The sequence below is a fragment of the Pipra filicauda genome, unplaced genomic scaffold, assembly GCF_003945595.2.
Source record: "Pipra filicauda isolate LSUMZ 115617 unplaced genomic scaffold, ASM394559v2 scaffold145_size1923396_pilon, whole genome shotgun sequence".
NCBI lineage: Eukaryota > Metazoa > Chordata > Aves > Passeriformes > Pipridae > Pipra > Pipra filicauda.
Window position 1 is genome coordinate 1,640,145 of NW_024103940.1, and position 13,944 is coordinate 1,654,088.

The 13,944-nt window shown below is 38.1% G+C and overlaps 1 protein-coding gene across 2 annotated transcripts in view; it reads right to left on the reverse strand.

The window, feature by feature from the left end:
* Positions 1–13,944, reverse strand: part of LOC113985848 (neuroendocrine protein 7B2) — a 46,552-nt gene that overhangs the window by 15,328 nt on the left and 17,280 nt on the right. The gene's annotated exons all lie outside the window — the stretch shown is intronic.

The window sequence follows — 13,944 nt, forward strand, 5'->3', positions numbered from 1 at the left end:
TTTTAGAGACAGATCCAAGTTTAGATTTTAAGCATCTCTTTTAGAAATGTAACCATGTGACCTAAATCCAGTAACTTAGATAATGAAAAATGAAACTAGGAAACAAAATCAGCCACATATTATTATTCTTAGGGTTGCTTTTTTCCTTAACAATGAAAGTTTTAGGCAAAAAAAAATACAAAGAAAAATGAACAGGAGACAATAATGAAACTTGATACATTTGCTGTACAATCATCTTCAGTCACTGATACTGTTCACTGTAGAAACTAACAACAGAAGATATGCCAAGACAGCATCAGCAAGAAGACAAAGTTAATGACACTGTAGAAAAAAATAACACTATCTGCACAGCCTAGAAATACATTAATAAATTAAGTCCCAAGGGGACTTAGGGCGTTAAGGTCCTTGGGGACCCAGAGCATTTTAGCAAATTTGGTTGTATAAACCTCGAAAAATTATTTTTAATTCAAATCAATTCTTAAATGTAAACTTCCATTTCCTGCAGTAATGGTGAAAAGTGATGAAGAGTCCCTGTTGTTGATGGGAATTCTTGTGCATGTATACGTACACAGTAGTCAATTTAGTACAAAACATCACATTCAGCGACTTCTACACCTTTACTTAATAGATCAGTTCTAGATGCAGGCTTTTATATTTGCCCCGTGGGACTGAGATCACCATCACTGCAGGGTTACAACAGCACTGTGCAGCAGGTTTTATAACTCAGTGGCAGAGGACACAATGATGGGCCCACTGTTCTTGGGTAAATGCACACAGAAGTGGTTTGCTATGACCTTCTTCCACACATCTCAGCTGAGTGCCTTGCCTTTGACAAGTAGGGTCTTTCACCAAAGATTTGGGAAACAAGCTCAGGCCACTCTCTCTATATGCCTCTCTACAAATACTTATCTGCCCCAGATCTTTTCTGCACGCTTTGTTGACCAAATGTATCCACAGGCTAAACCCCAGCTGCCTGTGGAGTTTTCTAAATGCAGTTTTACACTATTCTTTTGAATTTCAGACAAATAAAAAGTTAGTTTCAAGCATGTTCTTTTTCCCTGACATAAGACAGCCACCACACACACTCCAGCAACTGAGATGGTTGTGTGACAGCAGCACAATATTTTTTTAAAACCCTATATAAAGAGGGCTAACAACATACAGTCAATATATAAATTCCACTAACAATGAATGAGACGAGAAGGAATTTGACCAATTGGAAAATATGAGTTAAAGCGTGAATGCAGACATAACTGTTTGGGTAAATAGCATAATCACCATATTATCACCAAATAGTCTTATTTTCAATTCATATATTTTTCATGGATCCAGAAGATGGGAATAAAGCCTCTGAACATGAAAGTTACTCCAAAGGAATCATTCAAGTACTCCTGTCCCAAATTACAAATAAACATGACCAGCCTAAATCATCTTTTATACAGCTAAACATTGTAAGCTAACATAATCACTTGCAAAAATTGCAAACATAAGGCATTTTGTATTCATTTTTCCATTTAAAAGTGGTAGTTGAGCCAAATTGTCTATATTTGGTAAATAATCAGTTGGACGTTTGCTACCAGAAACAAGTTAGTCTATAAGCCTATATATTTCTATTTTATTTTCACAACCGTCTAAAATCTAATCAATGTGCTAATTTTCCCCCTAAAGTACAAGTCTCTTACTCTGTAATACAGTGTTGCAGAAAAGTTTTACAGATATGTAACAAACATAAAAGTACCCCTATAAAAAATTTACGTCTCTGTTATATGGGACTTTCATTTGGAGCTAACCATGAGACACAGCACTAAAAGCAGAATAGCATTATACACACTATGAACTTTTTTATACATTTACAGTCCATAGTCCACACAAAGATGATACTTGGAACACAATAATGTTATGGTGATAAGGTTAAAAAGTGCATAACATACATGCAACCTAATTTAATTTAATATAATGTCTAATGTATAGCATAACATTTCTCTTTTGTACTGATTTCCTTCACATAAAGATTGATTACATATATGTACTTAAAAGCATCAGTTTATGATTCTGCTGTAAACTACAGACCCGCATAATCAATACGTGTTTGAACATCCTGTATACAATGTGGTCCACTGTGGGACAATCCATCAGATAGAAGCCTATCTATGCTTGTATGTGGTGCAGACCTCTTGGCACCAAAGCTCCATCCATAAAGAAAACAGAGGTACTCAGCAGGCTCCAGTGTGCTATATATACATGTAAGTTTAAACCGACTGCCAAGAATTCCCTTGAGGGAGTACAAACCAATCTTTTTATATTAATAAAAAGAATTGTTTCCTTTAGGTATAAATGTCGAGGATCATTTCAGGGTTTTTCCTTTCCTTTCTTTCCACAAGAGCTGGAGACAATAGCACCTGCTCTGGTGCCATAATTTAGCACACTTGAGTGATTTAATAGCATCAGCACAACTCATTCCTTATAATCTTGGATAAATAGTGCACTCAGCAAAGAGTACAATAATAAAAATGAAATGCTATGGATATACCAAATAGGGGTATTATGTACAGTAACTCTCAAGCTGCGTTAGTTTTGATATTATAACATTACTGATTTGCAGAAACTTATTAGGATTAAATACACTGCAGCTACCATGTCAAAATATTGTGATACAAACATATACAGTCAGCTACAAAAATAGCACAAGATGGGTCTCTTGAACCTTCAGGGAGAGTCTGAAAGAAAAAGACAAGACAACTAAATATTGAGGAACTTTTCATAATTTCCTATCCAAAGAAACCATGAGAGACACCATTGTTAAATTATTCAAACCTAGACTAGCAAAAATCCAGAACAGTACAGACAAACACTCTTGTATTGAGAAAGGATGGGCTAGATATTTTTCCCATCTCTCCTTACTCCTCATATGAACAGGCTTTTCTGTGCTACATTCTACCAGAAAAAATCCCTCCAAAATAATCAGCTTCCTTTCACATGCATGATTTCTGTGTGAGTATGTAGGTATTTTACATTCCTACAGGATAAATTAGAAGTTTAGGTCTCTTGGGATGAGATCAGTATTGTCTTAAGCAAGCTTTGGATTCCACTTAAAATATATGCATATATGTTATCAGCTGGCACTGGTCTGGAACTGTTGCTGGGTGCAAAACAAAACTGGAACAATGCCTCACCTTTCTTATAATTCTGGAAAAGTATTTAATTACCTCATCAACTGCTGGTATCATCTCAATTGGAGATACTTGGAATGATTAAAAATTTAAACTGCATACATTTCAGCTCATTTCTTTGCAGGGGCAATACTGTCTGTATGAGTCTCCCACCCATACAAACAACTTAACCACTCAATTCTTGGAGGGAAAAAGAAAAAAATAAAAGGAAAAGAAACACAACAAGCAACTAGTTTCTTGGAAGTATTGAATATTCCCCTGACCGAACACATCTGATGGAAATGCTGTTAGTCTGCTGAAGTTCTAGCTACTGGCACCTGTCTGTTGGTAGCATAAAGCACAGCTGAAACAAATCTGCTGTTGGGAGCAATCCTCCACATCAAATACAAACAGGCAACGCTGTCCCCCAGAAGAGTCAATTCAAGAAAGTCAATGAGAATGGATTTTCAAAAGTGTAAAATGATTGCAGAACATTTAAAGAGAAATAATGGGACGAATTTCCCTTTCAGTCTGATTGAAACCATTTCCCACGTAACAGTGAAGATAGGGTTACCCCACTTACAAATTCAGAAAAGAGGTAATTTGGTCAATCTTAACAAATAGAAAGGATCACGAGTATCTGTTGTGAATAAATGAATCCAAGATCCCAAATTAAAGCCCCTTACTTTAGAGAGTCATACTAGATGCCTTAGTCTTAGTGTCCAAGCCCCTCCCAGGTGCACAGAGGAGTATTCTCCCTGAGAAAAACTGTACCTCTTATGATCTTGACCTAACTCCAAGCAAATATGAGCTGCAAGAGAAGCCTGGTATACATTATCCTATTTGCCTCAGATTTCTGAGGGAGCAAATAGATTATTAATCAGAGATGCAATACCATCTTCGCTACTTTGCAAAATCTTTTGTTAATCTGGACTATTTGTTCTATGTACTGAGATTGATTAAGCACAGGAAATGAGAAGCACTGAAAAAAATATAAATTAACACATTGTGACTATTCCACAGAAGCTGCTAAATAAGAGAATAGGGAAGGAGAAAAAGCATAGGAGAACAAAGAACGGAAAAATACAGACCTAGCCAACTTCCTTAACCATTCAAGAGCATGCCTCAGGAAACCCAAAAACACTACAGCTATACATGCTCAGGCATCCCAGATTCCAGAGTCAGCTTGTCTTCTTAATGACACCAAGTTTCTTGAAACTATAAAGATTAATTTTCTTTTTCTCTGCAGAGGGACAAATTCCTTTCAATGTGTTTTCTAAAGCCTTAAGCACACACCCCATACAACTACTGATCTTGCTTTCAGTGAACAATTCAATTTTATCCCATATTTTAATTACAAACAGTACAAATATTTAAGATATGAAAGGCTTTTACTGTGAAATGGTTAGGACCAAAGTAATGCCCATGCCCCTCACAATAAATTTATAACAGTAGCTTATATGTCATTATTCAAACTGTATACACAATAAAAAAAATCCAGCAGCTCACTTGCTGACAAAGTGAAAAAAGCAATCTCTTAAGCCTGCCTTGGTTGAACAGTCCTCTAATGGACTATATTTACTTGCCCTTCAGTCTCAGCAGAAGCTTTCACACTTCACTGTGTGGACAAGCTTACCCTTTTTACAAACAGTGTAACATGCAGCACACAGCCACGGGCCCCTCTGCTGCTCTGACTTCCAGCCACCCCGCATCAACAGAGTGAGGGAAAGCACATCCAGCAAATAGCACACTCCTGTCATTGCCACAGCACAACCTCGCTAATAACCACGTGTGCAGTGCACGGCTCAGGGAAACAGGGCAACTACTGGAAAACAGTGACCTCCTTTATCCCACGAGGGATGGGACAGTATTTCAATTCTATAAATGTAAATGTGCCAATGAAAGGTTGGAACGCTTTATTCACTGGCACTGACACCAGCTGCATGAGAAGTCCAAATGCTCCCTCAATGTCAACACACTTATGAAAAAATCCTCCTTTCACTCCTGTAATGTGAACCATGGATGCACCAGAATCATCCAGAACAGGACCATGTTTTCTCTCTACTGCTCCACTGAACTTCAGAAAATTTTCCTATTCATTGCCCCATTCATACTCATTCAATTCTCTCTTCCACTCAAGGCGCAGAATCCGGCGCTTCCCCTTGTTGAAATTCATATGGTCGGGGATTGCCCAGTCCTCTAATTTGTTGAGGTATCCCCTGCCTTCGAGGGAGTCAACAGCTCCTCCCACTTTTGAGTCATCTGCAAACTTGCTTAGTATCCCTTCCTGTCCTGTGTCCGAATCATTTATGAAGATGTTGAGGATGAAGACGTTGAAGGTAAGATGGAGTCCTGCAGAACCCCACTAGTGACAGGTCACCAGTCTGATGTCACCCCATTCATTATTAGCCTTTGTGCTCGACCCATGAACCAATTGCTCACCTACCACATGATGTGTTTATCCAGCTGTGGGCTGGACATTTTGTCCAGAAGGATCCAGTATTGAAAGCTTTACTGAAATCCAAAAAGATTATATCAGTTGGCTTCCCTTGATCAGCTAGGTGGGTTACTTTGTCATATAAGGAAATCAGGTTGGATAAGCAGGACTTTCCTCTCCTGAAGCCATGCTGGCTATGACCGGTGACTTTCAGGTGTTTTTTAATCCCAGAATAATCTTCTCCATAACTTTACCAGGCACTGAAGTTTCCAGGGTCTTCCTTCTTGAAAATTCAGACAACATTTGCCAGCTTCCAGTCAGGTGGGATCTCTCTGGATTCCTAAGACTGCTCAAAAATTATCGAGAGAGGTTTCGCAATGAAATCAGCAGCTCCTTGAGGATTCTTGGTCGAATCCCATCAGGCCCCAGAGATTTGTAAGGATCCAGCTGGAACAGCAGATCCCGCAAAATTTCAAGGTCAACTGGGAGTTGATTATTCTCACAGTCATGGTCCTCCAGCTCAGGGCACTGAGATCCCCTTGGTCTGTCATCCATGTTGAAGACAGAGGCAAAGAAAGTATTAAATTCCTCTGCCTTGTCTCTGTCGCCGTTTGTGAGGTGACCATCCTCATCCTGTAAGGGGCTGATGATATTTCTACATTGCTTATTGTCACTAATGTATTTGAAAAAAACTCTTTTTATTGTCCCCCACATTTCTGGCAGCTTCAACTCCAGCTGAACTTTGACCACACAAATTTTCTCCCTACAGTGGCAAGCAGCATCTCTGAATTCTTCCCATGTCCCTTGACCTTGCTTCCACTGGGCATACACCCTTCTTTTTTTGCCTTATTTCCAAGAGAAGATTCCTGCTCAGGCAGGCCAGCCTTCTGCCTAGCCTGCTTGTCTTCTGACATTTGGGAATTGCCTGCTCTTGTGCCCTTAGGTGGTAATGTTTAAAAAGTGACCAGCACTGATGGACTCCAGCACCTGTAAAAACACTTTCCAGGGTACTTTACTTACAAATTCCCTGAGCAGCCTGAAGTCTCTTCTCTCTTGATGACCAGAGTTGAGGATTTGCTGGCACTTTTCCTCCTCTCAACAGAGATTTTAAACTCAATCACTCCGTGGTCGCTGTGGCCAAAACAGCCACCAGTCTCCACTTTGCTCACGAGATCCACTCTGTTGACAAGCAGCAGATCAAGGAGGGTATTTTTTTGAGTCAGTTCCCTCAGGATCTGTTCCATAAAGTTGCCATCCAGGTTTATTAGGAATCTTCAGGCCCAGGTTGTACCAGCTGTGTGGTGCTCCAAATTAATTTCTGGCAAGTTGAAGTCTCGAGGAGGACAAGGGCAGTTGACTAGGGAGTGCCCCTTAGTTCCTCAAAGAATAATTTGTTGGCATCATCGTCCTGGCTGGGGGGTCTATAGCAGACTCCCACAATGACATCCACACTATTTGTTTGACTTGATTCTGTGCCATTGCCAACTGTGAGCTCCATACATTCTATCCCTTCTATAACATACAGTGCCACCCCTCCACCTTTTCTGCCTGCCTATCCCTACTGAAGAGCCTGTAACTGTCCAACAGGGCACTCTAGTCAAAGGTCTCATCAACCCATCAGGTTTCACTCATGCCAATGATATCAAATCTCTGGGACCGGGCCAAAGCTTCAAGCTCCTCTTGTTTGTTCCTTATGTTGTGTCATTAGTTAGAAACATTTTAGCTATGTGAAAGACAAGTAGGGGGAAAAAAAATCATTAAAAACAAAAGCTCATCATAATTTGGCCGATCTTCACTGGCAGATTTTTTAAATTCTTTGGGACCATAACTGATTGGTAGATGAAATTTTACAGTTTTGTATTAAATTTCTATATACTATCTGCCAACTCAAGAAAACATAATTACTATAAAGGATAAGACAATATAGAAGCTGTCATATTCCCTCTTCTTGTCAAGTTTCTTATTCTCTTATTGGATTTTTTTTTCCTCTAGTAACACGTACAAAAAAAGTAATTGTATGGGCTACAAATCCCATTCTAATTGATTAATTACCTTAAGGTACTGGAGATTCTACTTAATTCTGAATCCCTACAGACTTGCCCTCTTTCTTTCCTGAAGGAGTCCCATCTCAAACAGCTTTCTCCTTTGATGGCATCTTTTAAAGATGACTTCATGAACAGTAGCAGTAGTCTGTACCACGTAACATTGGTTAGTATGAGGTTTTAGGAGTTGGAGCCTCTTTATCTTCTTGGTTCCTCAGAAGAGACATGTGACACCTGCAGACTCTTCGCAGTCACCAGAAGATGATGTTTCAAGAAAAGGTTTCAAAGCCTCAAATCTAAATAGGTCCCTTAGTCAGACCCACAGGCAAATAATGGAGATTTAGAGAGAAACAGGGATTAGTACACTTTTCCTCTTGTGTTCCCCACTGACTGACTTCTCTGATGAAAACAGTAGTTTTGAGAATTTTCCCTACATCTCCCCAGCCACACTGAGAACACAGGAATAGTGCCTGCACCCCTCCTGCAGGGCATAGAGGAAGGGCAGTTGCCAAAATTGAGAAGTGTCAGAGTCCACAGTGGTAACACTGCCTTCACTGGATCCTGCTCTTGCTCCTCAAGAGGGAAGGTTGTGAAAAACATTGAGGTAACATGGTATGACCTCCACATAGCAACACAGACATCAACTTGGCTTTCTTATTATTCACTGTTTGTCATGTCTTATAAATTCATATGGAATCAAGGATAATATGGGCCAAATTTTCAAAGACTTTTCTTTAATAAAAGTAAAGTCATATCACCTCATTATCTTCCTGTTTGTGGAGTTAGAGGTATAAACATTTTATGTGCAATTTCTTTATAGACCTGTGCCATATCACTCACTTAGATAAAGAAAATCCACAATAAGCGCCACTGATGTCATCTAGCACTGTCATCTGTCACTGTCGTTTGCTTTTAAATTCAGAAATTAGAATTCTAAAGTACCTCTCTTTCAACATGCACCACCACTGCCTGATACTCAAATTCTGGTTATGTTTAATAATACAATTTGCAGAATAAAATACAAAGAAAATACAAATCTAGATATCTACCATATTAATAAATAAAAAATTAGCTTTACCACTTTCATTTTATGTTACAAACTTGAGACGTCCATGTTAAATTTTGAAACAATATTTCTTGGGTTATTTGAGTAATTTGGAAAAAAAACCACCAAAAAACCCAAAAAACAACAAACAAAACCTGAAAGCAGAGACTAATATAGTGATGCTGGGGTTTGATTTTGTTTGTTAAATGCCAGGCCCATAACACAGTGCTTGATTAAAGTCACGTGTGCAAAAGTAGTCCCAATGTGAATACAACTTTATGTCTTAACTGCAGCAAGACTTTCTCTACTGAACAGGTATAACAACCCCAATCCCAAATGATTGTGTGGTCTCTTTGCACTAACAAAGCAGCCCTGAATCAGCAGGGCAGGCTGTGGGAGGTCTGCCCAGCTCAGCCGCATGGCCGGCCCCAGGACTCCACTGCTATCCCTGGAGGCTGGCACGGAGGATGTAAACTAGAGCAAAGAGGACACAGACATTACACTGCCATGTTTGCTGACCCCAGATATCGTACAATAACCATTGACTTCTAGTCACCTGAGGAAGTCTAAATGTATTCGGGTGTAAGAATAGGACACAGTAGCCCAAAAGTGAATGAGTGGAAAGAGCATTTCTGCACTGGTTTTACCGAGTGCATTCATCAGCAAAAGTTTTTGCAACTTTCTAATACAAATATTTTACTGTCCTTGTAGGAAGCAAGTAGTAGTCTTGCAGGTATGATACAGGACAGATAGCAAAGTTATACAGCACTTAAGTTTTCTTATTAGTAAAATGTAAACAAAACATATATTATTAACATGCATGAGTAATCTGCATAATTTTGCAGACAGTAGGTTTCATGCAAAGTGCTATTTGTACAGAGTCTGTGCTGACAAGTCATTAACTACCAGTTGTTAGTAGAAATATTTGCAAAATGTTCCAGACTCTCTTATCATCTCAATCAGGGAAACAGTACCAACATTTTTCTGAAGCAATAAACAGGTATTTATTTCCTTTCAAAATAATCAAACCAACCCCAGTCTTTTCTCAGTAGCTACAAGCAGTCTCAGCAGGAGAGTCAAAAGCCTCCCTAAGAGGCATCATATTTTTCATATTTTCTTATGCCTACAAACGATCAGGATTTAGGAGACCTCATTTAATGTTGTCACTGAGGTTGAAAACATTATGCCTCTTCTGGAGATGGAAAACTTCAGACTCTAGGCTGTCACATCAGCACCTTTACCAACAATCATTTCATTTGAAGTGCTTTTAAGAAATAAAAACAAAACAACCAAATCAAACACAAACATGCAAGAGGCTTTCTGGGGTACTGAATTTACGGTAGACAATGATATTTGCAAAATGAAAATAGGACTTCGCATTTCCCATTACGAATTTAAAGTGTTACAAACTGCCCGAGTTGAACTAGTGGTGCCCCCGTGTGTTTGAGATTTTTACTGTTCTGCTGTGCATGGTATAGTAGTCCTGAAATTTGTATTATATATTTAATCCCTTCCACTCCTCAGGAAAACAAACAAACAAATCCCTTTAAATATTGGCACAAACATGTAAGCATGCAAGGAAAGAAAAAAAAGTAGTCTCTTACTTCGTAAAATTCCTGCCAAGCAGAAAAATTAGCTTCTATGTTTTTGAATGTTGAATGCATTTCTTTATTTTATTCTATTGTTCTCTTTTAACACAGATACAGCTGTCTTCTTATCTGTAGAAAGCTTGAATATAGCCCAGTAGGGCTTGTATAGTATTTTAGTGACAAAGATAAACAGTAACTACTAAAACACAGTTCCTCATTAAAAATTCTTATTTTGCCTTTCCATGTTTTCCCCTCTTTTTATAGACACTGCTAAGTGACTCCAACATAGCTTTCTGAAAAGATGAATCAATAAGGAGAGGGAATATTATTAGAGAAATTAGAGTAGTTAATATGAGTTTATTAGTTTTAGGAATCAGGGGGTGTACAGAAAGAAACTCAAGTGGCCAGCAAAAGCAGCTGATCCTAAGATACCACCTTCAGGTATTTAAAACATTTTCACTCATCCTGTAGGATATGTCTGGCTTCTGCCATGCTAACATGCTATGCACCATCTGCTGGCTATGGTACACAAACATAGGGAATCAGACAGCAAATTCCCATCTCTGTGAAATATTTGTCCTATTCCACTTAATTAACAGAGGAGAGCTCACACTGCCTCTGCATCTCTCTGAACTTCACAATACTTTCTTGGTAGATTAAACTTTTTATCAGGCATTTTCTAGACTTTACTCCTATTTTAGCAGCCTGACCTGAAGTAACAGGCAAATTGACAACTGAAAAGAGAAGGAGAAGATAAAAAAACCATGTATTTATAGATTTTAACAATTAATTTCAATTTCAATTAAGAAACTGTAATTTTTTTTTCTATCAATCAAGAAAACTGTCTGATCACTTCAGAAAGAGAACACATGCTACTAAATGTATTTTCTGAAGTGTCCAATTTTTAGTTGTCCTCGGTATAGAATAAGTTTGTGACTTCACTTTCTACAGCCAATACAGTCCTAAATTTTATTTTTTTTTTTGGTAGGGGGGAGGGAGGTGAGGCTAAGGATGGGGATGACCATGTATAGTTCCTTGCAACACATCTACCCTCTGGTTTCTAGCATTTTAAAGTCAAAATACAATGATTAACACCAGAAAAAATGTAGAGAGCTGAGATGGAAAATGAGTATAATTAGGAAATCTGCTTGTGAACTAACAGCAATGGTATTTTTGTGGCATATAAAACTTCAGTTGGAAAAGGTTATTATAATAATCACTCAGATTTGCAAACATTTCATTATAATCAGGCTGCTAGTATAAAATTGTCTATATTATGGCAGCCTAAATTTGTTTTCAAATTCCAAAGCCACAGAAATTATTTTTTTCCTGACAGTATGTTGCTTGCAAGTGTACACCTATAATGGGTGAAATCTTGGTGTTTTGAAAAGCAGTGGCACTTCTGAAATCATGGCCTGGCTAAAGCTGATGGTACTCACAGCTATCACCACTGATGCACGTTTATGCTGCTGGGGCTATTTCTGACAAAAGCATTTTGTTAAGTAAAACAATTTTCTGTAGGAACATAATTTATTAAGCTCTGATTGATAAAGGATTTTTTTTTAATGCTGAGTTGCAATACCTGGTCAAAATGAGAAACAAATGCACCCCAGAACAGTCAGTGCACTAATGATGAAGATGCTGTCATGGGATGAACTTGGTTTTAAACTGTTTAAAGTGTCACTGAAACCTACAGTCTGAAAAACATCTGGAAGTCAACACTCTTGGCAGTTCAGAATTTCTCATAAATAATAAACATTTCATACCCAATCCTACTCTCCACTACTTTCAGGTAAAAATTCCCAATGAAGACAGTGCCTCAGGAGAGTAGTTAGTGAATTACCACTTTGCCATGATGGTATTTAGAATGAAAAACTTGTTTTGCTGTGACACATTCTAATAATTGTCAAACCTCTTTCTTCCCTTCTGCCTTAGTTTTCCTTTCTATTATCACATAGATTTTTTTAAGCGCTCACACACAGAATTATTAGCCAGTGATAACAGTGTGACTATGTTGTGGAAATCCCATAGATGAATCCTTCAGAATTTGAAAATCTTGTACTAGTGCTATTTAAAAACACATGTACTTATTTTTTCTATAACTCAACTATAAATTGATTTCTTACATGGACAGCACTGGGAATATCCGTCACAAGGTTCCCTCTCAATCCTCCTTATTACTCCTGTCAGCCAACACCTGTGCTAAGAGCTTTTGCTTAAACATTACAACCTATGACACTGTTCCTCGTGCTGCTCAGTTCGACTCCTTGTGCATTGACCAAGAAGTACCTGAGACACAAGCAAGCTGTAAGAATGTACCACCATCAAAAACATTCATCCAGAAAGTCCTGCAGAACTGTTTAACAGAGCAGAGATTGGTGCTTTCTCCTCTGAGAGAATTCTGTTTCTGCATGATGTGACTGAATATCATAAAATATGTGTGTAAGATCCGTGTCCCTTTTCCTCCCCCCTCAAACAAACGAACAAGCAAAACACCATTCAGAAAAGTCATTATGTTTTTACTGTACTGAGCATTACACTTAATTTATCCATCATAGGTCATTAACTCATAGGAGTCCTCATTCGAATGCCTCCTATGCTCATTCCTCACCAGAGAATGAGGTCCTTGCCTGAATCCAGCTCTTTTGATCAGAAAATGTTGGCTGACTGGAGCCACTGGGAGGTCAGGAATGTCAATCCCCTGTCAAGAATTGAGTAGTGGGCAGGCTGTGCAGTAAAAACTGCAGTTTTTGAGGCAGACACCATATATGAAAGCATTATGTATCTCTCACAGAACTAGACTGTTTTGAATAGATGTCTTACCATGCCATTTTAGCAGTTCTGTTTCCAAAGTAGATACCTAATAGAAAGTCAAACCCATCATGCAGGTTTCTCTCCAGATTAAGCAGAAATAAATATTCAAAGAGGATGAAACAGAGCCTTGTTAACTGATTAGTAATTGGTATATTCAATTGTGAAGTCTTTCACAACGTAATAGTTAAAATCACCCATATAGAATGAAATGCAAGTTTTGATGGATCAACTATCCTATAACTCATGGTCTATATTTAAAGATAAACTCATGGTGAAAATTTACTGAATTATAGTACTTTTTTAAAAAAGCAGTATGAGAAAATACTGTGTGGAATGATGAAAGACCATTTGAAACTGCAACCAACAGTAGGTTGATGTTTCTAATCAGATACTTTAAGAGATATCTATCTATAAATAGACACATATCATCACAAGAAACCAAAGAAAGAGCAAGTGATTACTATCTGAAAAACTTACTGCAGAACATTCCATGAAAAGCAGCATTTGTTACAAAGCTCTGATTTGCTTGTCTATTTCTACACTGATTGATAGCAGTCATCTCACAAGACCAGTTTTCTTTTGCAGAAACATCTCAATAGGATGTTAAATACCCATGGTACGCTTGAAGAAAAAAAGAGACATCCTCGTGATCAAGAGGAGAGTGTTAAATATGATAAATTAACTGGATTTATCACCTTTCAGTTTCACTCTGTTATATACACGGGGGGTTTTTTACATCAAAAACCCAATCAAACGAGAGAAAACGAGAGAAAACAAGAGAAAAAAAGTAGGTAAAACAAAAAAAAAAATATGTCAACCTGCTGTTTGTGGAAGACTGTATGGATGACAAAAACTAGCATTATTTGAG